This window comes from Pinus tabuliformis, chromosome 3_1, assembly GCF_031772625.1.
Source record: "Pinus tabuliformis cultivar Carrire ecotype Pingquan chromosome 3_1, CPIR1, whole genome shotgun sequence".
NCBI lineage: Eukaryota > Viridiplantae > Streptophyta > Pinopsida > Pinales > Pinaceae > Pinus > Pinus tabuliformis.
In genome coordinates this window covers 978,474,472-978,501,640 of record NC_142301.1, presented here as the reverse complement: position 1 = coordinate 978,501,640, position 27,169 = coordinate 978,474,472, and positions in this window count along the sequence as shown.

Sequence of the window (27,169 nt, the reverse complement as noted above, 5' to 3'; positions counted from 1 at the left end):
TAATGGAGTGTACAAGCCTAGTTTTCTATTGTTGAGCTTGCTTTTAGCACACATAGTACACCCTCTTACATATCTAGAAACCTTCTGGTTCATTTTTGGCCAATAAAAAAATATTTGCAGATGTGCAACTGTTTTACTTACCCCAAAGTGACCTGATATTAGAGAAGTGTGTGCTTCACGAATTATCTTTACTCTTTTAGTTTCTGGACTGCATAACGTCCCACAATGATATAAGAGTCGGTCCTTTACATGATAATCCAATTCTTCTACTTGTTTGCCTTGACTTAAAGTTGCACATACATCTTTAAAGTCTATATCTTGAGCATATTGTTCAATGTAGCTCTCATGTAACATAGAATTATTCTTAAGTATAGTAGATGCATTTATAATGGGTCTAAATAAAATATCTTCAACTTTATTGTGTATGCCCTTTTTATATCTGATGACTAAATGAAACTGTTGTAGAAAATCCATCCGTCTATAGTGTCTTGATTGCTGCAACATAGTTTGGGAGTGTAGATATTGAAGTGGTTGATGATCAGTATGTATTACTGTCTCTATTTCCATTAAGTAATGTTTCCACTTTTTCACACTCTGTACTAATGCATACAATTCTTTATCATATGTAGGATAGTTAACTACTGCAGAATTAAATGTCTCATAATGATAACATATGGGTTTACCGTGCTGTGTCAACACTGCTCCCATGGCATAGTCACTAGCATCTATTTGGATCTCAAATGGTATTTGGAGATCAAGCAGTGCTAGTACAAGTGCTGTACTGATCTTTTCTTTCAAGGTGTTGAAGGCTTTCTGCTGTTTGCCTCCCCACTGAAACACCTTGTTCAATCCTGTTAAAGCATGTAAGGGAGCTGCAATTGAGGAAAAGTTAGAAATGAACTACCTCCAATATTGTTCTGCTCCTATGAAGCTTCTAACTTCTGTAGCAGATTTGGGTTTAGGCCAGTTTACAATGGCTGCCACCTTAGAGGGATCTATCTTCAATTCACCACCCCCTACTATATGACCCAAATAATTCAGATATGTTTTTCCAAATTCACATTTTGAGAGTTTAACATAATGTTTTTCTCTTTTCAAAACATCTAGTGTCTGCTTAACATGCTTTAAGTGTTCTCTCCGCGTTTTGCTAAATATCAGAATGTCATCTAGATACACAACAACAAAATCATCAAGAAAGGGTCTAAGTACATCATTAATTAATCTCATGAAAGTTGCAGGAGCATTAGTTAAGCCAAAAGGCATAACCAGCCACTCATACAATCCCTGCTTTGTTTTGAAAGCAATCTTCCATGCATCTTGTTCTGCAACTCTGACCTGATGGTATCCACTATGTGAGGAAGGGGATAATGATTTTTTATTGTTATCTTATTTAGTGCTTGGTAATCAATGCACATTCTCCACGAGCCATCTTTATTTCTCACCAAAATGATTGGTGACCCACATGGTGATGTGCTAGGTTTGATGAACCCCTTCTCAAGCAACTCCTGCACCTACTTCTTGATTTATGCATTCTCTAAAGTGGAAAACCTGTACATTCCAATGTTAGGCAATGGAGCATCTAGCTGCAAAATAATATCATGCACTGTTTCCTTTTTGGGTGGCAGACCTTTAGGTTCTTGAAACAAGATATCATACTTTGAAACAACCTTTTCTAAATCAGCTTGTTCTTTAGCATACAACCTTCAAATACATTGGTTTTATCAGGTTTCTTTTCCTTTACAACCATCAATAAGAATTGTTTGCATGAATTTATCATTCGTTTCATTTGTCTTGAGTTTATGAGAGTATAATTATTCTTGAGCTTATGAGCTCTTACAAAGTATTCAATTCCATATTTAACAAGTAGATACTTGTTCTCAGCTCTATAGAAAATAGCTTTTCTATCATACAAGTAAGGAATTCCTAAAACAGTTCCACATATATCCAAAGGAATTATGTCTAACTCAACCTTGTCTACAAATGCTGACCCAAAAGAAAACTTGAGTTTGCATTGTCTAGTCACTTGTAGTTGTGCTTTATCATTCAACCATCCTAATGGGTATGGTTTCTTGAGAGGTATAGTTACTAATCCCAACTTCTTTACAATTGCTTCAGAAATTAAATTTACTTGTGAGACACTATCAAACAAAGTATCAATCTTTTGATGTTTGGAAATAACTCGAATATGGAAAAGCTCATGTATTTTTCTCTCATTTTCTTCATCAATAGTAGATTCTGCAGAATTACTAGTAGATGCTTCCGAATTCTTACCTTTTATACCTATGGATGCAATAGTTTTTTCATCTCTCGAGTCTAACCCCAAATCTTTCTGAATAGCTGCAACAGTCTTCTTCTTCTTGCCCTCGAACTTCTTAGGTCTCAACTCTGGATGTAGAATCCAACAGTACTCATCATCATGCCCATCCTTTTTATAGTGAGTGCATGAAGCCTTGCTTTTCTGTGCAGTGTTAGCCTTCCTTGCTTTCCATTTTTGCTTTCTTTTCTCCTTATTATTACTTGCAGTGGGTTGGGATGATCCCCCAACTTCTGGACTTCCATTCTTTCCTCTAGCTTCTAGATGAGTAGCTTGTACTGATACCTCATCTATACTAGTGGGATTAAACATGAGGATGGTGTGCCTCATGTAGTTTTGTAGACCACCAATGTACTTCAACAGAGTCTCACGTGAGTCTAAAGAGATTCCTAGAATCAATACCCTCTTTCTAAATTCTTGAGCGTACCCTTGCACACTTTGTCCTTTCAACTGTCGAAGAGTTTGCCAACTCATCATGGCTTGTTGCATGTAGGCCAATGAATAGAACTATTTTTTGATTGCAGAAACAAATTCACTCCAGACAGAGATAGTATTACCATGTCTTTTCATGTCAGCTTGGGTCCTGCCTTCCCACCAAACCAAGGCAGTTCCTCCAAGGCGTAGGCTTGCCAGCTGAATCTGGTTATTGTCTGAATCGATATTCTGTACTTTGCAATAAACATCAATTTGTCTAATCCAATTGTCCAACTTTTCTGCATTCAACTCTCCATCATATATAGGTAAATGAAATTTAACATCTAGTTTGATTAAAGATGCTTTCTTTTTAGGGTTATTAGGAGGTGTGAGAAAGCTTTCTTCTTTCACTTTGCCTTTTGAGTGGTCATGGAAGTGAGATGCATCTTCTCCTTTGTCTTGTTTAGAGCCTGATGAATCTTCATCCTTATGTTTTCTAAAGTCCTTATACATTTCTTCTACCATGGAATTTATGGCTAGGAAACTATCTATGAATTGAGGGTCTAGCGCCGTAGAACCTTCCTCTGACATTGTCTTCCGAGGATAGACTCTCCTAATTTCAGGATTATATTCAACCAAATCTCCTTCTCCTAATTTGAACTTTGAATCTAGTTAGCATTCAACAGCTATACCAACACAAGTTTGTCTAACCTTAATAGCCTAAAGCTCTGATACCACTTGATTTGAAAATCACTTGTGAGTGATCTTATTTAAATAATTAATGAATGAAGGTACTATAGAGTCATGTGTTGGTGTGTGTCTATTTCATTTTAGGCAATGGATTGATCAGATTGCAAAATACACACACACTCGAAAATGGAAACCAGTAAGGGAAACATAGTAAGAAAAGACAAGAACACAATGCATTAATAAGGAGTTCACCCTATTCTCCAGGGCTATGTCTCTGGTCTAGCTCTCAGTGGTAGCCTTGTTTTATTTTTTCTTTAAAGCAGAGTTTCTATAGTGAGGAGCTCAAATTGAGTCTCCTGAAATAGAGGATGCTTAGTAGGGTGGTTCTTGGATTCCCCAAGCCACTGGAGTGCATAGACTCTTTCCTTACCAAGTCTCGACCTCTCTAGTCTTTAAGGGGATGAGTCCAATGGTGCTCAATTCCCGACATATATGCTCACAGGGATGGCTTGAACCTCTCAAGCCTGGTTCTGTCTGCTCGATGCTGCCCTAGGTCAGCTCGACTCTTTGTTTTCAGCTTCTTGCTTCACTTTCTCTTTCACCTTTTCTTTCACTATTTTTCTTCTCTAGTTCTTCCTCTCTTCTCTCTGTCCTGTTTTGTTCTCTATTTGTTCATGGCTTAAAGACAATTTTTCCTTGACTGTTTGCTTCCTCTTCCACCCCTTTGGATCGCCTGTTGTTGTTCACTTGGAGTTCCCTGCCTTTGCGTCATCACCAACGTCCCACAGGGAAGTGGCCACTTGTCCTCTCATGAATTGCGCCAGCTCTTCCTCTATGGTTCGATATTTTGGTTAAATTGTGAAATTATTCATCCACCAACTCAGTGGTCAAATCAAACTTCAGACTTTTATGTGCTATAGCTTATTTTCCCTTCAGATCTAATTTCTCCATTGGGAACAATCTCTGCCATCAGTTCTGGAGTCCCCAGATCCTACGGTGTTCACTCATTTTGCTCGGTTGACTTGCTTGATCGTTAGCCCATGATGAGAGGTGGTTTTCTCTCTAATTTGCTGAACACGCGTCATGTAATGTATGGAATCGCTCATTTTCTACCAAATCCGCTTACTGCCCCAATATGCCTCCGATATACCGCTGGTTTTGGAGCACGGGGCCCACCTTTCACTTTAGCTCTTTCCCTACAGTTTCTCAGCTTCCCATGTGATAGAGTGCTTGACGTTTTTCCTTCTCGAGGGGTTTTTCCCAGCTTCAGAAATGGCCTCCGTTTCCTGATCTGAGCTTCCTAACTTCCAGTTTTGCCTCCTGCGTGGTCTCCATGGGCCTCAGTCAGCGTGCCATTACCGAGGTCCTCGTCATTCCTTGCTGGCTGCAAATTGCCACTGTCTGGAGGTCTTCCTGATAGCTCTTTGTTCATAAATTCGAAGTCTGTCCTAATTTGATACAGTCATGGTACTTTGATAATTTTCATGGATCCAATTTAGATCAGTAAATTCGGATGTAAATATCTACCCATGGTCTATGGACCATGGGATTGTATAAAAAGAGTTAAGTAAGTAAGCTCTAAGTAGTCATAAATAAGAATTCTTTAGCGAAGAATGGAGTAAATAATCTTGATAGTGGAGTCTAAGTTTTGGGTGTTAGCATAGGTAGAGGCTCTGCTGCTGAGTGCATAAAGGCCTAGGGTGGAATTCAGCAACTGAGTGCATGGGCCCCTGCAAATGTGTGCGCAGGGCGGATAGAGTCTGTAATCATCTGAAGATATCAACAAAGAGAAGTATTCTACAAATTCTGTGTCTTTATTTCCTGTTAATGCATCTGGTTATATTGCGTTTTGGGTTTAATTTACAATGTTCATTTGATGTGTGAATGTATGTAACTGTATTAGTTAATCAAATGCAAGTAAAAATATCTAGTTACGTGGCACTAACTGTGATTGTTTAGTTAGATAAGTAAAACACTTAAGATAACTTGGGAACATGTACAATACACTGTCATAGCAACGTGAAAGTACTTGGACTGTAGGTTAGGGCTGCGCAAAGGTCAATCGTACTCCTTCACAGAGCTACTGAAGGCTGGAATAAAGGGCTAGATTGACAAAGCCCTGGATCTTAGTGACCTATGTGAAAGTGGGAACCAAGGGTATAAAATGAGATCACAACCATTTCAGTGTGTGGAAACTTGGTTCCAGTATCCCCCCATATTGATTTGGGTGAGACTTCGCTCTGTGCGCCTCGGGCTGATGCCGAGAGGGCCAGTAGTATAGGGATTTGTTTAGCTAACCAACGTTGAACCTGTGTTAGGCCCCATGCAACCAACATGATTTTATATAGTCTTTATAAACTTTTGGTGATTTTTAAGGTAAAATATTTTTTTCTTATAAAATTTGGGCGAATCATTTTTAGGAAAAAATGGGAATTGGTGAATCATTTTTTTGTGGAAAAAGCATTGAAAATTAGCCCATCTACGAATATTAGCCCCGAAAATGTTCCTTGAGATTCAACATCCTTTACATATTTTTAAATCAATGAAGCATGAAAAACATTATGGACTTTCACTGTTAGAGGTAGTGCAAATTGGTAGGCCACTAGTCTAATCCTCTCAAGGATCTCAAAACACCTACAATACCATGGTGCCAACTTGGTACATGATCCAATCGTCAAGGATCTCTTCTTGGGCTTGATGTGCATACACACATGTTCCCTAACCTGAAACTACTAAAATGTCATGTGTTGGTTTGCATAACTTTTTTGCCTATCCTGTGCTGCCTTTAGATTCCTCTGTATAAAGTGAATTTCTTGTTCCATGTCTGGCTCAATAAGTACCTTGTACACTTGATCACTCCAAATCATGGGAGTATTACAACTATGTCCATACAATGCCTCAAACAAACTCATCCTCAGTGACTCCTGATAACCATTGTTGTAAGAAAAATCAACCAATGGAAGATACTCCTCCCATCTCCTCTACTAATGCATGACATACATCCTCAACATGTCCTCTAATATCCTATTGACCATCTTTGTCTATCCATCTATTTGTGGATGATATGATGTTTTGAAGGCCAACTATATCGCCAATCCTGCAAACAATTTCTTCCAAAACTTGGAAGTGAGCTTGGCATCCCTATCTGACACAATATTTTTTGGAACACCATACAATCTCATGAAATCCATGGAAATGGCCTCCCATTTCCACTCTGGAATAAGAATTGGCTGAAGCAACCTAGATGAATGCTTACACTCTACTTTGGCCTACTGAAAATCCAAACATCTAGCCATGAACTCTTTCACTTCCTTCTTTAGATTTAGCTCTTCATATTTGGCCAATAGTAAAACTTCTCTACTTATATCATCGTATTTTGATATCCTGGGTGACGTCAATATGGTTTTACATGAAAATCCCTCAAGATAGTCTTCTTTAGTTCACTGTCATCTGACACATAGATCCTATCCCTAAATCTCACCAAGCCATATGTTGTAAGATGATAATTCACATCCTGGTCACATGTACCCTATTGTAACCCATGCATAAGTTCCTTGTACCTGTCATCTTTATGTTCCACCTGTAACATCTAGTCCTGTAAATTTGTCCCATATGAGCTCACTGTTGCAACATCGTTTAACTACACTTTCCTACTCAGAGCATCTGTAACCGTGTTCTCCTGACCCTTGATGTATCTAATCTCAAAGTCAAACTCACTAAGGGTAGTGTTGTAGCAGCTACAACCACCCTCCAAAATTTTTCCTTAGCTTCGTTTTGGAGCCTCCCTACCAACCTTTCACAGAAGCATGTCTTTCTTTGTCAAGTACATAAGCTTCAGTGATTTTCTTGTAGAGTGTTAGCCTGTCCATCAGAGCTTGTTGCATTCCCCTCACAGGTTGTTCTTCCAGACTTGGTCCAGTTGTAGGCTGAGAAAATCCCTCAATAAATTATCCAATTTTGGAGGGAAACCAACCTTCCCTCTAGAAAATGCATAGTTCTATCTAGAAACCTCCTGGTCTCCAAAATTGTGCAAATTTTCCAGCCAAGCTTCACTAAGAAAATTGCATAATTCTTCCTTACAGGGTTGCTCAGCCTAGGAATTGTGTAATCCTGGGAAGCACTCAGCTTCTTTTCCAAGGAATTACGCAAATCCCTTGGGTAGCCAACCCATCTCCGTCCTAGAAATGCACATTTTCTCCCAGTAGTTGAGCAGGCTCTTGCATGTGCAGTTGAGTTGACTGGTTCCCCTCGAGACCGAGAAAAACTAATTTGCATGCATGGGATGCTCCTCCCAAGGCAACATGCAAAGGCATCCCTTGATTCAGGGATCTATTTTTCGTAATTAGAGGTTACATGCAAGGATCATCTCAGAAACCTCCTTCCAAGTGTCTCTTTTCCTATATTTGTGGCATGCATGTCACAACCTCAATCTTATCAAAACTCATCAACTGGACCCTGCAGAGCTCATTCCTCACATCGACCTTGCAGCTCTGGAATCCCACATTGCACCTAGGAGTCGTCGGCACATTCATCTCAGTTATCTTGGTTTAAGCTCATTGTTCATGACTTGTGATGCGTTTTTGTCGCTTTTTTTGTTTCACTTTATGTGACTGTTGTCTTCTTGATTTCAGTGAGTGCTTTCTATTTTTTACATGCATACTAGATTGTACTAGCACTATTTTAGTTTTTGTTTGCATCTCACTGTTGTTGCATGCATGGAACTATTTTTGCATGAATGTCGTCGCTGTAGGGAATTGCTTCACACACTTGCATGCTTTCCCATTTCTTGAATCATTCCCTCTTGGCTGCACTCATCTCCTCATGAATTCACACTTTTCATATTTTTAATTGTTCATTGGTTGGACTAGGCTACCTTGGCCTGGATAGTGCCTTGCCCGGCTAGCACTTCGCATTTTTAGAAGTGAAGGCCTTTATTTCCCTCCAGAAATTATGCAAATCTAGCTAAGCACTAAAATCCAAGCTTGCATTTCACAATTCTTGGAGGCAGTTTCCTATTGGCCCCAGAAACTGCACAACGCAGTTTGTTGCTTGCATGTCACTGCTGACTGAAATTGCGCATTGTGCCATTCCAGTCCTCAGTAGGCTAGGCTGGACTATGAATTGCATAGTTCCAGTAGTCGGTCAGCCTCTTGACAACCTGGATTGTGCCTTGCACAGTTTTGCAGTCAATCTCCCAAGCTCCGGACAAAAATTGTACAATCTTCATGATCAGTGACATAGGTTGTTCCAAGTCAGTTTTCAAGTTCGTTTTGGTTTTTGACTGACAAATTGCTTGCCATGACTATTTCCATATATCCAGGTATCGCTGGTGTTCATCTATCTCTCAGTGGCACAGGTACAATGGTTTCCAGGAGATTACAGTTGAAGACACCATTCATAGCACACTTGGGGATGCAGTCGATCAAGTGTCTATGAACTTTCCTACCCACGAAGACATCAAGTTGTTCGTAGAAAAGGACATCAACATATGATGGTAGCAAAATCACGACAAATAGCACCATCAATAGAAGTTGAGGGTAACATACCCGATGCAACAAATGTAAGAGGAATGTTGTTGACAACACAAGGGTGAAACAAAGTTGCAAGCTCAAGAAGATCCACCTATGATGAAAGAAACTTTGGAGACTTAGTTAATGAGGTGACGACGTGACATGAAGATCGCGTGAAGCTAGAGAATGAAACAAAGAAGAAGTTGCATGTACTGAAGAAGCAACTCAAGGAAGAACAGGAGATGCATAGATGAGAGAATGAGTTGCAGCAAGAACAAGTACAACAGGGGGTGCAACATGCACTCACGAATGAAACTGCACTTGTACAAGTTATAGATCCATCCCAGTAGCTAGCATGGAGTAGATAAGGTGAACAATGTTATTGATTACATACAAGGGAATGGAACAACATGCATGTCATTGTGTGCACACATGTGATCCCACCCATTCGGAACACTCATCGAGGCAAAGATAAGAAGCAAGTCTGACTAGAGCTGAACATGTACCCTGATAAGTTGATTCACACCGCCACCAGCACATGTTTGGAGAGAAGCGTAGACACTATGAATCAAAATGTTTCTAGTCCATTCACACGAGGTCGACCATGCACATGCTATCAGACGAGTTGGACAGATGATCCATATCAGTGCACCTGCATGCAACAAAGACACCATTAAGGACACAGACACCATCATGGACAACCAAGCTTGGCATCAACTCATCACCTCCAACGATCACAAGCATGTCAAAGAGTTGGTCTCACCACAATGGTTCAAGTGTTAGTGATGTCTTACATGGTTTTCTCAAGCCATTTTGTCTCACATGGGCACATGTGCATTGTAATGTACTGTCTTGTTAGGTGGAAGTTGAAGTGTCGATAGTTGAATATAACAATCATATAGTAGTTGAAGAGTCATGAGGGTAGATGAATAGTCTCAAAGGGGAGTGTCAAGGGTCACCCCACCCTTTGCTATAAATATAACCTCATAACTCATTGTATATGCTTTTGGTAAGAAAAGATTCCGATAAGACTATCTTAGAGAGATCTTGGATAGTATTGTAACGAGCCTTGGCTTCTCCACTGTGCATAGCTAGTACATCTCTTTGGAGGAGCAAGTAGTTGTGGCTGTAACATTCTGCTATCAGAACTAGCGGTTAGACATGGATGTATTGTATGACTGGAGCTTACACTTCTTAATATAACAGAGCCAACACATTTCATGCATATGTCATATTGTATTCCAGCTATCTTGTTTACTCTAAATGGTATATGTAACTATTTTATTAGGCATGCATGTATGGACTATTCTATATAAGTATGTATGAATCTTACTAAAACGTGTTGATTGGTTTAACCATCACTTTGGATTGTTAGCTAACTTGCTTTCTAGTTTGTGAGGCATCTTTGCTCATGTGTTCCCTTCCAAGCTGCATGTTACCACAGGTTTCCAAGTGGTGCACTCACCCAACTCTTCGTGTGTTAGAACTGTTCATGCACCTTCCTTGTCTTACTGTAACTATCACACCCTTTCTACCAATAGAGTTATCTTACTTGCTTCTGTGTGAAATCATGGTCAAGGCATTACCGTATGACCCATGGTTGTGACTCCTACACCAAATGGTCTGAGGTCTAATTGGGACTTCTTACTGGGTAGATCCCCTGATATGTCAGCAGGTCCAACACCATCAACATTTCTGGCACTAGAAGGTGGGCTAGATAACAAGCTGGGTGCTCTCAACCTGTTTTGAACCTTTGCATATCTATCATGGATTCTTGCACTCTTCTCCCTTTGCAATGTTTTTTGAATTCCAAATTTGTTAGCATCACGAGCGATTTTTTCGATCACTTGTCCACATACACGTATGATGGTGAAAGTGAAGTGGCCTAGCCTGAGTTCTTACATGAATTTCTTTCCATGCTCCATGAGGAAGATGGATGTTCTGACGAATAGGCCAGCTTGTTGCTTGCATACACACTTCGTGAATCTCCACATCGATGGTTGTGCAGCCTACCGGCTGACAACGTACACTCACTTGAGCACTTATGTGATCTCATTGAAGACACTTTCTATCATTTTGATCCAGACCATCTTGACCAAAAACTGTTACAAAAATGGAAGGCTCCGCATGAATCGCCTATGGATTTTTGGCAACACTTCCATGATTTGAAGTTTCAAGCTTCAAAGAGCTAGATGAAAATTTTCTATCCTTGGGATGGATTTGCTTACTATGTTAAGAAATCTTCTTGTCCCAAGAAGAAGTTTGAAATCAGTCCTTGCTCAGTATTCTTCAGTGATGGAGCTGCGCAATCACAGACAGATATGGCCACTATCACAAGTGACTGTCCATCGTCCCCTCATCAAACAACTCCACCACAACAGAGTGATGTAGGAGATCATGCTCACACATTTGTTCAATTGTCACATCCTCCCAACATCACTTCGCTTAATTGTCACACAGATTTGGTTGTGATTCCATCGAGTTGTCACATTAATTTTGTTCCACAACCTCCATCTTCATACTGGGCTAATACTCTGGTTGATAATGTCTTGTATTCTTCCCTTCCGCTCTCTACACTTATTGTGAACGAGGATCAAGCCACTGACAGAGTTGGTGTTGCACAACCAGCATGCACTGACATTCATGAAGAGTATGACCAGGAGCTTGAGCATCAACACTCGATGAAGGATGACTCCCTTTCATCCGAGCCTCCTCCATTCTTCCCTGACATCTTCGATGAACCTTCCATCCATGATTTTGCATGTGTATCTTAATCTACAGATGCACCCATTGTTGATCACTTGCAAGACACACGGATGCCAGTCCATCATCTAACAATGGAGAGGATAAGTTATTCATTTAAAATCCACTTTATCTTTCATCCACCTTTTCTGGAAACACAGAGGATGAATTTGTTCATTTTTCATCCATCCCTCTGTTTGATTCATCAGCTCATGAGGATTTCGATGAAATCATTGATTTTTCTAATCATGGATATCATGATCCATTCACTCCCATATTCGATCACGATCATGATTCTATCGCAGTTGATTTTTTGAAGCCATTGGTTTATGATTATCTATCTAATGATGAAGTTGAAACACCCAAGACTATCGAGGCACTTCAACCCGAGCTGATGGTTATGTCAGGCCCTCACTCTCTTAGGGTTAGCTTCAGTTCAACTTAGGAAATTCTTCAATCACCCAAGGCTCCTCATCACTCATCTGTATGCATTGAAGATCAATCTCACACATAGATCATGCTTTCTCCACTCGAACTGTATGATCCCATCACTCATGCATTAGAGGAATCTTACATTGCAAGGGCACGTGCAAGACACAAGCTGTTTCTATTTCTTTCATTTTCTTGCATGTCATAGTCAAGAGTATGTGTATGTTTCAAAGCTGCATGTAGTGTTGCACAACACTGTGACAAGTTGATGGACCTCAAGTCATGCACTTGCACTCACTTATGTCTCATGGACACTTTTAAACATGAAGTGTGTTTGTCTTCATTGTTATATCTTTCTTGCTTGTTGGTCTGTACAACCTGGTTGCTCACGGACCAAGCCTTCACCAACATGGGTCAACCAATGTGCCGGTGGATACATTGGAAATATCACTGATGAGCACCAGTATTGTAGCAAGAATGCTACAACTCCCGGAGCCACCAACTTTACTTTAACAATCCGGGGTTCGTACAAACTTGGAGGTGACAGTGGTGTATACATAAGCAGATGCAATGGGTCCAGTCTTTGTCACTACTGAGCTGGTGATAGACCACTATGGTTTCTGAAACAAACCTTCTATTTATTCAGAAGAAGTTTGATTACCAATGAAGAAAGGGGAATTTTACCCTAATTGGTAGAATGGAAATACTGTCTACTGTAGTAATGAAAGAATAAAATAAATTCTTTAAACACACCACTCATCTAACTATTTGTTAATGTATCATTCTTCAAAATAATGCTAAGCTAACATGTGTGCAATCTGAAATAACCAAACATTTTACTGATGTGCATATGAATGAACAAAATAACTCTTTTTTCCTTTTTGTCCTTTTTTTTGAAATGTGAATGCTAAATCTTCTTGGTGATGTGGTAGGTGGGTTACCAATGGTGGTGAAAGGTCATATGGCTTGGGAGCAAGTAGGGGTCTTCTCCTATATTCGTGGATGTTCTTTACACAAATCGGCCTCAAAATAGGCCACTACAGGTCATCCTATAGGATGTCCTAATGCTTCTACAGGATCCAGCCGAGAGAAATATGAGTGATTTGGAAGGTGGTATAGGGCTTAGGGAAGGTGAATGATGGAAGAAACAAGGTAAGGGGGTGGCTAGGACTTCCTCAGAGCTCAAACCAAAGCTTGTAAGATTGCTGGATTTGCTCAACAAACCTGGAAAGCTATCCTTATGGAAGGATGAATTGGTTGATGTACTTAGTGGCTTTTGGTGATCATGGATGGATGACGTTAGGCTGGGGTTGCTGGCATGAGATCTTCATGCACTATTAAAACTCATGCAATACATACATCACTGGCATTTATGCCCGAATCATGTCAAACAAGAAAGATTTCCAATCAACTTAAGAAAACAAAATTTCATTATTTAGTTGCCTAGTTCATGCACGGAAATACTTATAGAATATTTTGAAACACCATGAGATCTAATAAAAAGCTAAAGATATCATAAATTACAATTGAAACCTATCCTTGCGAACAAAAACAATGCTGGCCTGAGTAGCAGAAAACCCTAAATTCCATAAGAAATCAGAATTCTGTCTATTTGGGGCTCAATGGGAGTTTTTCCTCAAACCATGGTCCTTGAAGGGAGAAGTGAGGCCAAATCCACCTGCTATCAGCCTTTTTGGTATTTCTTTACCTCTCTAAACTATTGCTAAAGCCATCCACAAATGGAAGCAAACTAATCAAATTTACCACTACTTGCAATGAAACAACGCTAAAACCAATTCAACAATTAATCTATGAAAAAACCTAAACATACAAGAACAAGAAGAGGAGCCTTTGATTCTAGGGTTGGGCCCTAACCCAAGAGCTTCAGTCCTCTGAGTCAACTTAGTGTTGGATCAAGGAAATGCTCATTCTCATTATCATATCACAAAAATTACATAACAATGTTTTGCCACAATCTTGCACTCGAAAATGCTTAGTGCTCTTACATAAAAAATCTGAATCCTAGTGAGGCTCTATGCCTCCTTATTTATACAACTTAAGTCTCCAACTACTTCCTTAAATCTAGGGAGGCTTGGCTCCCAAACTCAAGATGAACTGGCTCTTAATTGTCTCTAGCTCGGTTGCCCATGATTTCCATGACTCAGCTGCTTGCAACTCTGAGCTAGTGTGATTCGATTGAGGAATATTCGAATGAGTGAGGATTTAATTGGAGGATCTATCTCCTATAATCTCTCCTCCTTGTATCATTCAAGTTTTTTCCCTTAATTAGCCAAAAATGGCATGCTTTTCTCTCAAAAACCTACAATCAATTCACATTAGACCACTAGACATACATCTTACTTTTACTCATCTCATTAAGAAAAATATAATTAAAACATGTAAGGAATTATGAGAAGAGTTGATTTTAATAACCTTGGAGGTGTATTAAGGTCCAAATAGTTACCCAATGATGAGGCTCATCATCAACCCCCTACTGAAAGTGTTGTTCATCCTTTGAGCAACTTAATTTATATCCATGTCCTTCATTGCTCTGGATGCCTCCCTGACATCCCATGCTTCTGCTGTAGTTTCTTCTTCTTGTGAATAAAATCTTGCCTTCCTCTCTATCTCTTCCCACTGCTTTCTTTCTTCTTCTTCTTTCCTTCCTTCCAAAATTCCTAAAAGCAGTGGTGGAGTGACTCTTAAGCCAATCCAATTGACTTTGAGTCTCTATAGAGCTTGCTTGTACATGGGTGTTATGTTTAGTGCCTCTCTCATTCTCTGAGGAGAATGGTATTCTCTGATTTTCACGCTGTAAGGCAAGGTGTTCCATCTCCTTTGGCAAGATTTCATGTTGTAATCTCCTACCAATTTGAAAGTGTCTTCAAAGTGTGTGACTTCTTGCTCTTGTGTAGCAAGGTACCTACGTGCAAGCTTAGGATCATTTGCAATTAGGTTGTGGGTGTTGATGAAAACCATTGGATTGGATTGTTCAACTCAGATCCTAAGTGGCTCTTTCTCTTCTCTTTCAATTACATTTTTCATCTCTGTAGCTCTTTCCTCCTCATGATTCATCCATGATGCTAAGGCCATCAATTTCAAGTCTTATATCTTTGAATTTGAGTCCCAGACATTGAAATTTGTCAAGGCCATGTTGTGTAGGTAAAACTCAGACATCTGTTCTCTATCTTCTAAGGTGCTTTGATCACGGAGACTAATGAATTGTATATAGTCTTGTAAGGGCATAGTCCTCTTTGTGCTAAAGTCTTAATTTGGAATTGTAGCCATTATTCCTTGAGATACAAGGCATAAGAATTGGCTGACATCCTACACTGGATTGCCTCTAAGGATAAATTGGCCATAGCTACCAATTGGCTTCCTCTTTCTTGTGATTGTCCCCTTAGCCATGCATTCTCTGCTTTTAACTAATCTTTCATCATTTCCTCTTTGTCCCTTATGCTACTCATTTCTCTGTGCATATCCTTTAATTTCTTCTCCATGTGGCCTACATCCTCCACTCCTTTTGATTTGGCAATTTTCATCCAACTATGTGTCCTTGCCCTTTCTTTCTCAAGTTCAAAGAATAAGGGGATGGAAAAATTTTGTGGGATAACCCTACCCCATTCAATGAACTTGTAGTAAGAGTTGAGGTTAGGGACTAGGTTCTCTGAGTTCTGGGTCTTCCTTCTTTGTTTCTTGCTGAGCGATACCTTCCTAGTCCATTTTGTGAGTTTCCTGTAGGTTTAACATAGTTTCCTCTAGGATGGCCTCTGCTTCCTATAGGTCTTTTTGTTCCTCCTATAGGAGACCTTTTCCCTTTGATGAGGCAGACCTTATGACAGGCCTCCTAACATAAGTGATTTGAGATTTGGGAGAGACTTATCTTAATGATCCTTCTCCTTGATTTTTCTCAAGAGGAGCTATCTTTTCTTTCTGCTTTCATGAGTCTTCAATGACAATAGGAGTTTTGGTGGGTGTTTGAGGTCTTCCTTGCCTGATCCTTGTGCTCTTTCTTATCCTAAATTACAGTGGGGTTTGTCTTTGTCTCTTCCCCTTCGACTTGATAGGTGTACTTAGGGAAGCAAGAGTAGTTGTTGCATCTTTCTTAGTTGGTTCTGGAGATACCCTTGGTGATTCTTCTTCTTCTCTCCCTTGAACTATAACCCTCTATTCTTCTTTCTTTTCTACTTCCTCTTTTCCATTCTCCTTCTCAGCCTTGTCTTTCTCTTTCTCTTCTTCCTCTAGTTTCTCACTCTGCTCATCTATCTCTTCTTTTGTTTCTTGTTTTGTCTCTTCTTAATTTTCCTCTTCCTTTTCTTCATCTTTTTCCTCCTCTATTTCCTCTTCATTTTATCCTTTTGTTTCTTCATCCCTCTCACTAGTAGTGGGGCTTTTGTCATATTCAAGAGCTTGAATTGCTCCCTCTGCTTACATGTCTCTGGAAGTTGTCCATGTAATAAGGAGTCTTAGTTTTTGTAGAGCATCTTCTAGGATAAGTTTGATCAACCCATGATGGGCTACTTATTGATGTTTTCCCTCCTACACTTTGATGCTCATATCTATCACTGATTGAAGAAGAAAGTAGGGTATACTTAATCTGTTTTGAGGAGGTGTGTCTGCTCCAAATCTCAATTCTTGGAGGAGTCCAGAATGGTATCCATACACCACATTGTATCTCCCTTCACATGATATATATTTAATGAGGTGGTAACTAACTTCATTCCAAGGCTATGGAAGACTTTCTCTTCTGACCCCATTTTTTTCCTCCATTTCCTCCTCCCCTTCCAAAAGGAATTTATTCTTTGCAAGGGTGTTCTTACCCTTATCTTGTTTCCTCCAAGGTAACCCTAAACTGAGTGTTGTGATTATGCTTATAACTTCAAGAGTGATTTCTACTGATAGGCCTTTCACCACAGTAGTGGCATGGGTCGTAGTGAGGGGTATGAGTGAGAGAGCAAAGTTCTTGACCACCTCATCATCATATCCTCTCATCCTTTCAAAGTACCCCATCCAATTGTGCCTTGTGAAAATTTTTACTACAGGAGGGTGTTGATGAATTCTTACTATGTTTATGGGTTCCCCCTTGTTAAAACCCCCTATCATCTTTCCCTGGTAACTGTGGAGGATTGTATGGATATAATTCAAGAATTCTGGTGGGTGAGAGAGATTTAAATGTTAACTCTATAATATTGTTCTTCTAGACTACAAATCCATTAACCAAATGAGGATTTTTTCTTCTTTTTAACTGGAAAACATGGGAAGGTATATCTCCTACCTCATTGGTTACATTCTGATGAGGAAAAACTTTGATATCTCCTCCCTTAGTGACCACTGATAATCCTATAGATGATTGCTCTGTATCTTATAGGTATTCCTATAGGATCTTTTAGGTGCTTCTGTGCTACAAAATTCTCATTGTCTCTTGTAGGTGTTGCTTCAAGAAGGCTGAGTCAACCTCTTTTCGATGAATTATCGAGATTGCAAATGTTATTTTATTGTGGGAAATAGTGTTTTATTTCCTTATATGTATGATCGAGTGGGATGGTGTGCTGGTTGTGTAAGTACGAGAACCTCCTTTTGGACCGTTGGTCCCACTATCAGTCCATCATTCCACTTCCCTCGTAATCATCTCCCACTTCATTTCTTCGTAACTTAACCATTTTTGGCATTATCTCCTTTTTATTTTGATTTCAATGTTGCAATGTGTGGAGTGGTCTAACTATTTTCTCCTCATCAACTGGTCGAAGGTGGCCAAGTTAACTGGCCACCTTTGCTTATAAAACCAACTCTTACATAATCCTACAGTTTTTATCATATCGTGCTAACGAGAGAGCATGAGTAAGATGGCATACACGTGGGTAATATGATTTGATGATGTTTCTTGCTAGAGAATTATGTCCCTGTGTTGTGTATTTTGTGCATATTTTTTTGTATTGGCCTCTTTTGATGCTTGTTTCCTTGGATGTGCAAGTACTGGAGAGTGATGCTGATGATCTCGCTATTGTTGCTAAGCTCTAGAGGGGCTTCCTTAATCATGGAATATTTATGTTGAAGATGGTTGCAACCCTGTGAAATTTCCTTTTTGTGATAGGATACTACATGATTTCCTACAGGAAACCTACAAGATGTCCTCTAGTTGCCTCTCCCCTAAACTTTCATACTTTTTTCACTTCTCGAGCATGAGGATTATTGACATGAGTAGAGAAGGGTTCTAGTGAATGGTAGGTGAGAAGTATAGCCTTCAGGTATTGCCCCTATATCCTCTATTCTCACCCTCTTCTATTTGTTTTTTCTTCTTTGGAAACTATATATATTTTTGAATTGACTTATTGGATGGATGTGGGGGTAACAAGGTGATGAAAGGCATGGTGATGATGTGGTGGAGTGATTATTTTATTTTTTAACATAGGATAGTCATCCCCTTGATCTAGGGTCACTTTTCTTGGGATTCCAAAGCCACTATAATTCCTACAAGAAACTCTTGTAGGTTTTTAGGAAATCTTGTAGGATTACAGGGAATCCTGTAGAAAACACAGAGACTGTGTAAACTAAGTTGGAGGAGTTCATAAATGGAAGTATCAATGGAATAATAAAGACTATGAGATGGAGGAATTAAAATATGGATTTTGTAGGTCCTTCTGTTCATCTCAAGTTGTGCTGACCCTCCTCCTGCTAACCTACAAACAACATTTTCAAACTTTTTTTTTTTTGAAAAACAAGTAGTCTTCCTCCAAGGAGGTTTGCATTCTAGCTGCTTGCCCTGGGGGCCTCAAAAGAGGTTTTCACCCAAAGATCTTTTTATTGTTTCTTTTATTTTCAACACCATTTGGCTGCCTCAAGAGGTTCTCAACCCAATAGTGGGACTCAGGTGCCTCATGGAGGTTTTCACTTGAGTCTCTTTATTTTTTCTTTTTGCTTTCTCTTTTTTCTCTTTCTTTCTTTTATTTTTTCTTTATTTTCTTTTTTTTAGGGACTTGATGGGTTAGAATCTGACACTTGCTCCACCACCATCACCGTCTTGCTGATGCCATTGATGAATTCTTGCTTTGACAAGGTATTCTTGTAGACCTTCAATCTGTACCCATTAACAAGTAAAGGGATAACCTCTGCATCAATGGTTCTTATCTGTAATGAACCATTATCATGACATTTTTCTATGACATAAGGCCCTAACCATATAGTCCTTAATTTTCCTTTAAAATCTATCTGGAATCACACAACAAAGACCAATCACCTTATTGAAACTATTTTTCCTTTGTGTTCTTGTCATGCCAAATATTACTTTGAACTTGAGTCACCTTCGTGTGTAGGAGGGCCTACATCCTAAATTCATCTAACCCATTCAACTAGAGAAATATTTATTGTTGTGCCCTGGTGAGATCTAGATCCAGTTGTGATGCCATTCTTAAGGTGTTGTATTCAAATGCAATGGACAACAGGGCCTTCTTCCCATCGACCAGCTCATAAGGAGTGAATCCAATGGTGGTCTTCTAGGTGGTATTATAGGCCCAAGTGGCCTCAACTAATCTATCTGCCCAATCCTTTCTGCTACTCCTAATCACTTTGGTCAGAATACCTTCTAGTGCACTGTTATATACCTCCACTTTTCGATTAGCTTATGGGTGGTAAGGAGTGGATGTTCTATGCTTGATCTTGTGCTAGCCCAACAAATTTTCAATCATGTGAGATGTAAATTGGCTACCTTGATTAGTGACCAGTTCTCTAGGGTACCCAAACTTATAAAATACATTTTCCCTTAAGAACTCAGCCGCTTTCTCTTATGTTGTTTCTTTGATGGCCTTGTCTTCAATCCACTTGGTTAAATAGCCAATGCACACAATGATGTACTGCTTTGGCATGGATGGAGGGCAATGGGTCCAATGAAATCCATGTCCCACTTGTCAAATGGCTTGAAAGTAACTTGATGTTGGAGAGGCATTTCATCCCTTGGGGTACGTTTCCCCATCCTTTGGAACCGATCACACTGACACTATACCTCTGCACATTCCAGTGAAGAGTGGGCTAGAAATGACCAGCTTGTAGCAAATTGAATGTTGTCCTTTTGGATACAAAGTGACCTACACAAGGCCCATCATGACAGGTCTGGAGCATGTCAAAGACTTTCTCTTCCTTGACACATCTTCTCAGAATTTGATCTGGGCCTATTTTGAATAGGTTCCCCCAATCCAAGTGAATGGGGTGCTCTTCCTCACAATCTTCCACTTTTCCTTGGAGGACAAATTTGGTTTAAACTATGCAGACAACAAGTAATTTGCTATGTCAGTAAACCATGGAGAGAGAACTGAAATGGTGAATAAGTGTTCATCTGGTAATTGATCATCAACCATTCCTTCCTCCCCTACAGGCAAAGTCAATTTGGATAAAAAATCTGCAATGACATTCTCATTACTAGGCTTATCAATAATAGTTAAATCAAATTGTTGCAATAAAAGTAACCATCTAATAATTCAGGCATTTACATCAGGTTTATTCATCAAGTATTTAATTGCAGCATGGTCAGTACGGAAAAATGTTTGGTAACCTGTAATGTAATGTCTAAATTTGTTCTATGAATGCACAACAACTAGGAGCTCCTTTTCAGTCAGTGTGTAGTTCAGTTTGACTTTTGACAGATTCTTACTGATGAAGTAAATGGCATAAGGTAGCTTGTCATCTATCTGGCCTAGAGTTGCTCCTATGGCTTTGTGAGAGGCATCAACATATATATGGAAAGGAAGAGCCCAATTTGGGCCTTGGAGAATAGGTGCAATAGTCAACTTGTCCTTTAGGGTGTCCAAGGCCTCTTGACAACTTTCCGACCATGAAAATATAGAGTCTTTGGCCAATAACCCAAATAAAGGAGAAGCTAACTTACTTAAGTATTTTATAAATATCCTATAATATCCATCTAAGCCTAGAAAACTTTTGACATCCCTCTATTTTTGTGGAGGTTGGACGCTTTGGATGATGGCTATCTTATTTTGGTCCACCTGCAGTCCTTTCTGGGATATTGAATGACCTAGAAGAGTCCCTGTAGTCATCAAGAACTCATATTTTTCAGAGCTAAGGTACAAGTTCATTTCAATGCATATGTTGAGCACCTTACCCAAGTTGGAGAGAGCCTAGAACTAGCTAACCAATCTATGGTTCGGCTAGAAGGCACACTACATGGTGTCATGGTATCTGTTGACTCTCGGAGTATCCGGCCGATTTTGTGATAATAAACCCCAAAAACTGACTTGATGGACATCCATTGATTTTAGGCAGACCTTGGCTTGCAACTTCCGATGCTTATATTGGCTGCCGACAAGGCAGTATGACCATAACTAGGGGGGAAAATATCAAGAATCTAGCTTTATATCCCCCAATGCTACCAAGTGTCACAATAATAAAAAATAACAAGCATCTTGTATCATACCTCACCGAAAATATTAGATCTCCATTAACCATAGAAGAGGCCCTCGATTTCAAAGACCAAACAGAAGATGATGCCATTAACAATTTTACTAGCCAAATTGAACCCAGATCCCGCATACAATGTCACATGATAGAAGCAGCATTTGATAATGAATTAGAAGAAGATCCTCTTAAAGATACACACGATCAAACAATACCTACTATGCCTCAAATAGTAAAATTGTATAAATTGACCCAGGAAAGACTTTAAACATTAATGCCAACCTGACTTCTGAACAAGAAGAGAAGCTCACCCAACTATTGAGGGAATACAAAGAAGCATTTTTATGGGACTATCCTGACATGAAAGGAATTGATCCCCAGTTATGTACACACCACATTTACATAGAAAAAGATGTGAGACCTGTTCACCAACCACAAAGGAGACTTAATCCTCATCTAAAAGAAATTGTAAAAGCTGAACTTCAAAAACTTTTAGATGTGAACTTCATTTACCCTATCCCCGATAGTAAATGGGTCTCTCCACTTGTTGTGGTACCAAAGAAGAATGGGAAGTGGAGGATTGTGTAGATTATAGAGAACTAAATAAAGCAACACAAAAAGACCACCTTCCCCTTCCATTCATTGACCAAGTATTAGACACTCTGGTAGGAAATAAATTCTTTTCTTTCTTAGATGGCTTCAGTGGATACAATCAGATTCAGGTTGCCCCTGAAGACCAAGACAAAACCACTTTTACTTGTCCTTGGGGAACATTTTCCTACAGAGTTCTACTTTTTGGCTTATGCAATGCTCCTGCCACATTTCGAAGGGCTTCCTCAGCATATTTTCAGATTTAATAAATGAAGGACTCGAAGTATACATGGATGATTTTACACCATACGGAGATGATTTTGACCCAACATTGGACACACTGGAAAAAGTTTTGCAGTGCTGCATTGCCACTAGGCTTTGTTTGAGCCATGAAAAATGCTATATGATGATGACTAAAGGACTTATTCTAGGCCATTATATCTCAACAGCTAGCATACAGGTAGACCCAGCCAAAATTCAAATAATTTTGCTAATTCCCACTCCCACCACTCAAACAAAGGTACCCAGTTTTCTTGAATTTTCTGGTTACTATAGAAGATTTATAGAACATTTTTCACATATTTCTGCACCTCTATATGCATTGACAGGTAATGTTGACTTTCTTTGGATAGAAAAATGTGACCATGCTTTCCAAGATCTGAAGAGGCTTGTGTCAACAACCCCAGTCCTTAGAGGTCTGAATTGGGACCTGCCATTTCAAATTTCATTAGATGCCTCAGATACAGTTATTGGAGCAGTCCTTGGGCAGGAAGAAGATAAAAAACCATATGCAATTTATTATATTAGTTGGAATTTATCCCCTACTGAATTGAATTATACTGTTACTGAAAAGGAATTTCTAGTTGTAATACATGCTGTCAATAAGTTTAGGCATTACATTACTGGATATCCTGTTATCTTGTATACAGATCACTCTTCCATAAAATATTTAGCAAATAAACCAATCACAAATGGTAGAATAACTAGATGGCTGAATTTATTATAGGAATTTGATATCACAATCAAGGACTGACCTGGGAAAGAAAATCCTGTAGCTAACTTTCTCTCACAGATTCCCAAACCTATGGATGCAGCAGCAGTTGAAGATCAGTTTCCAAATGAGCATCTGTTTGCTGTCACTGTTAAAACACCCTGGTATGTTGATGTTGCGAATTACTTAGTAGTAGGCAAATTACCGAAACATCTAACCCCCAATGAACGAAAACAGATTGTCCAACAAAGTGCTCGATTTTATTGGATTGGGGGCTACCTGTTCCATACAGGAGCAGATATGCACATTAGGAGATGCACCCGGGAGGATGAAATTTTTGAAATTTTGAAAGCTTGTCACGATGGACCATGTGGCAGACATTTCGCCGATCAGAGAACTGGACATAAGGTGCTGCAAACAGGGTATTATTGGCCCACGATCTTTAAACATGCAAAGAAGTTCGTTCAAGTTTGTGACAGTTGCCAAAGAGCAGGATGCCCTGGTCAGTTTGACGAAATGCCCCTGAATCCACAGTTGGTTATTGAACCATTCGAGCGGTGGGCACTCAATTTCATTGGTCCAATTAACCCATCCTCGAACTAGAAAACATATATTCTGGTAGCAACATAATATGTCACCAAATGGGTTGAGGCAGAGGCATTGCTGAGAGCTACAGAGGATTTCGTCATACAGTTCCTGTTCCATATATTTGTGCGATATGGGCTTCCAAGAGATATAGTTATAGATGGTGGACCACAGTTTGCTGGTAACAAGATTGCTGCAACACTAAAAAACTATCATATCTAACATAAAATTACTACTCCATACCACCCACAAGCAAACAGTCAAGTAGAAAGTAGCAATAAAATAATAGAAGCAATCTTAACAAAAACCATTGCGTCACATAGCAGCAATTGGGCTACAAGATTACCAGAAGCCTTGTGGGATTATAGAACAACATGGAGAAGCACTATTGGCTATTCACCATACCAATTGGTATTTAGAAAGGAACCCATTTTTCCCATAGAATTCAAAATCCAAAGACTGCGAATAGCACAAGAAGTTGGTATAGATCTAAACGAGGCACAAATTAATAGATTACAACAGATTAATGAGCTAGATGAGATCAGGCTCTCTACCCTTCAACACACTGCATTGATCCAACAACAACGAGCTAAATGGAATGACACTCTCATTAAAAAGAAATTCTTCCACGAAGGAGATTGGGTGCTCTTATACGATTCTAGGTTTCAGGATTTTCTTGGGAAGCTTCACACTTGTTGGTTGGGGCCATATGAAATCTAGAAGGTACATGTAAATGGAACCCTTACCCTAATCACCATTGACAGATCTGGACATACCTTTAAGGCAAACGGCCACATAGTTCGACTATATTGCAAACCACTTACTCAGGAATCCTTCTACCAGCAACTCCGCAAAGACTCCAACATGCAAATTTTGGTGGAGGAAGAGAAATCTTCCTCACCTCTGGTTCACTAAAGTGATTCAATTGTTCTTACATTTTGTACATAATTCTTTTGCTTTGTTAGCATAAATTATTCTCTGTACATATTTTTTGCACTTTGTTGTTCCTTTTCGAAGAATCACCAATTCTATTGTTTTTGTTGTTCCTTTTAGAAGGAACAACACCTTCACTATCTTGTTGATTCCTTTCTTTCAAAAAGAACAGCTTGCATTTTTTTGCTGTTCCTTTTTCAAAAGGAACAACACCATTGTTTTTGCTGTTCCTTTTCTGAAGGAACAACATTTGTGTGCACTTTTGTTTTTCTGTTGTTCCTTTTCCAAAGGAACAACACTTTCATTTTGTTGTTCCTCTTATGAAGGAACAACACTTTTTGTATTAGTTGTTCCTTTTTGACTTTCTTGATCCTTTTCCAAAGGAACAAAACTTTCGTTTTTTGTTGTTCCTTTTCCAAAGGAACAACACTTTTGGTTTTTTTTGTTCCTTTTCCAAAGGAACGTCACTTGCGTTTTTTGTTGTTCCTTTTCCAGAGGAACAACACTTGCATTTTTTGTTGTTCCTTTTCCAAAGGAACAACACTTCCGTTTTTTTCTGTTCCTTTTCCAATGGAATGACACTTTTGTTTTTTGCTGGTCCTTTTCCAAAGGAACAACACTTTCATTTTTTCGTTTTTTGTTGGTCCTTTTCCAAAGGAACAACACTTTCATTTTTTTGTTGTTCCTTTTCCAAAGGAACAACACTTTTTGTATTAGCCATTCCTTTTTCACTTTGTTGTTCCTTTTCCAAAGGAACAACACTTTTGGTTTTTGCTATTTCTTTTCCAAAGGAACGACACTTGCGTTTTTTGCTATTCTTTTTCCAAAGGAACAACACTTTTGTTTTTTGCTGTTTCTTTTCCAAAGGAACAACACTTTTGTTTTTTGTTGTTCCTTTTCCAAGGGAAGAAACACTTTCATTTTTGCTATTCCTTTTCCAAAGGAACAACATTTTTGGGGTTTACTGTTCCTTCTCCAAAGGAACGGCACTTGTGTTTTCTGCTATTCCTTTTCCAAAGGAACAACACTTGTACTTTTTTTGCTCTTCCTTTTTGAAAAAACAATATTCTCATATTCCTTTTATTTATTCTTGTTCTCCTTACTATTCCAATTAAAGGACAGCTACCATTCTTCTCAATATATGATAATTTCAAGCCTTTTGGAGCACAACTATACACTTATGCAATGGATACAAACCTAGAGCATACTGAAATTAGTAAATTATATAAAATCACCATTTTTACAAGAAATTGCTTTGAATTGATAAGATGAAAGAGGAAAGGACACAATTATCTTTATCATGGTGGTTCTTTTTTAAAAAATTCCCATAATCTTCTTTCATCATTATTAAGGAAAAAGAACAAAGTGTATATTTTTCTATTGAGATGTTAAGACTTCTTCCACCATTCCTACTCTTAAGGAGTGTTGAAGCACCCTTTGTGTATACATAGGAAAGTACTTTATAAAGAAAAAAGAAAAAAAGAGAAAAATGTTCATATAACTTACGATTTGTCAAATGCAAGATAGGGGTTTCATCAAGAGCCAGCCTACCATGATCATAAGGAAGAAAGTGAAGTGGCATTCCCACTATGGCCACCACACCAGGGATATGATCCAAGAGGCACATCAGAAAAAATAAAGAGTCCTTGGAACAGGAGGTCTCATCACGAGCCGGCCTACCCACCTTTCACTACTTCCAGGTGAATGGCATTATGGTTTAACTGGTTACCAAGCCAGCATAATGGCCTCCATTTTGACATTGCACAACACTTCCTAAGCATACAAAAAGGATCATGGTTCCATGGGTTAAACAAACAACTCTGTCAAGGTTATGGACACCTGTCGGCAACAGAGCTCTGTTAATGGTATTGAAGTCACATTCTTTATACACCAATAGTAATCATCAACACCCTTCTTTGTCTTATACCTTTGTAATATGTCACATAAGATTATGGATATCATTCCCCAAACCACTAAACACATGAAAATTTATTACAGCCAATCATGATGGAAAAAGCTGATAATGACCTCATCAGACTTTTTGTGCACATCAGCTGTCCTATCCTCCCAGCCTCGCATCATATCACAACATTCTCTTATTTGTTAAGCGATCCTACTATACACCTCGATTTCGACATACTACTCCTTTTGTAAAACATGGCATTTCGACATACGCTATTCCTTTATGACTCTATACTAATGTAATTCGGCATGTTGCTCCCTCATTTGATGGACGAGGATGGCCTATCACATTGCAGGGGGAGGCAAGTGACCTCATAATTTGCTGGTATACGTGTCAGACTATTATTCGGAAAACTGTTTACTTGGGAATAGCAAGGTTAAACAGTATATTGTTTTTCAATTTGCATGGCTTGCTGTTCCTATGCCATTTCCATATTATGCTCTGCAGCAATTAGTAAGTGACTTAGGATTTGAACGAGCCCTATTGTTTTGTTATTTTCTCTGTATTTCTAACAGTTTGAACAGCTTGTTGTTCCATTGCCGTCTCTACATTTTTACGGTGAGCTAAAGCATGGGAGGAAGATCAATTCAGAGAGAACCACAGGTATT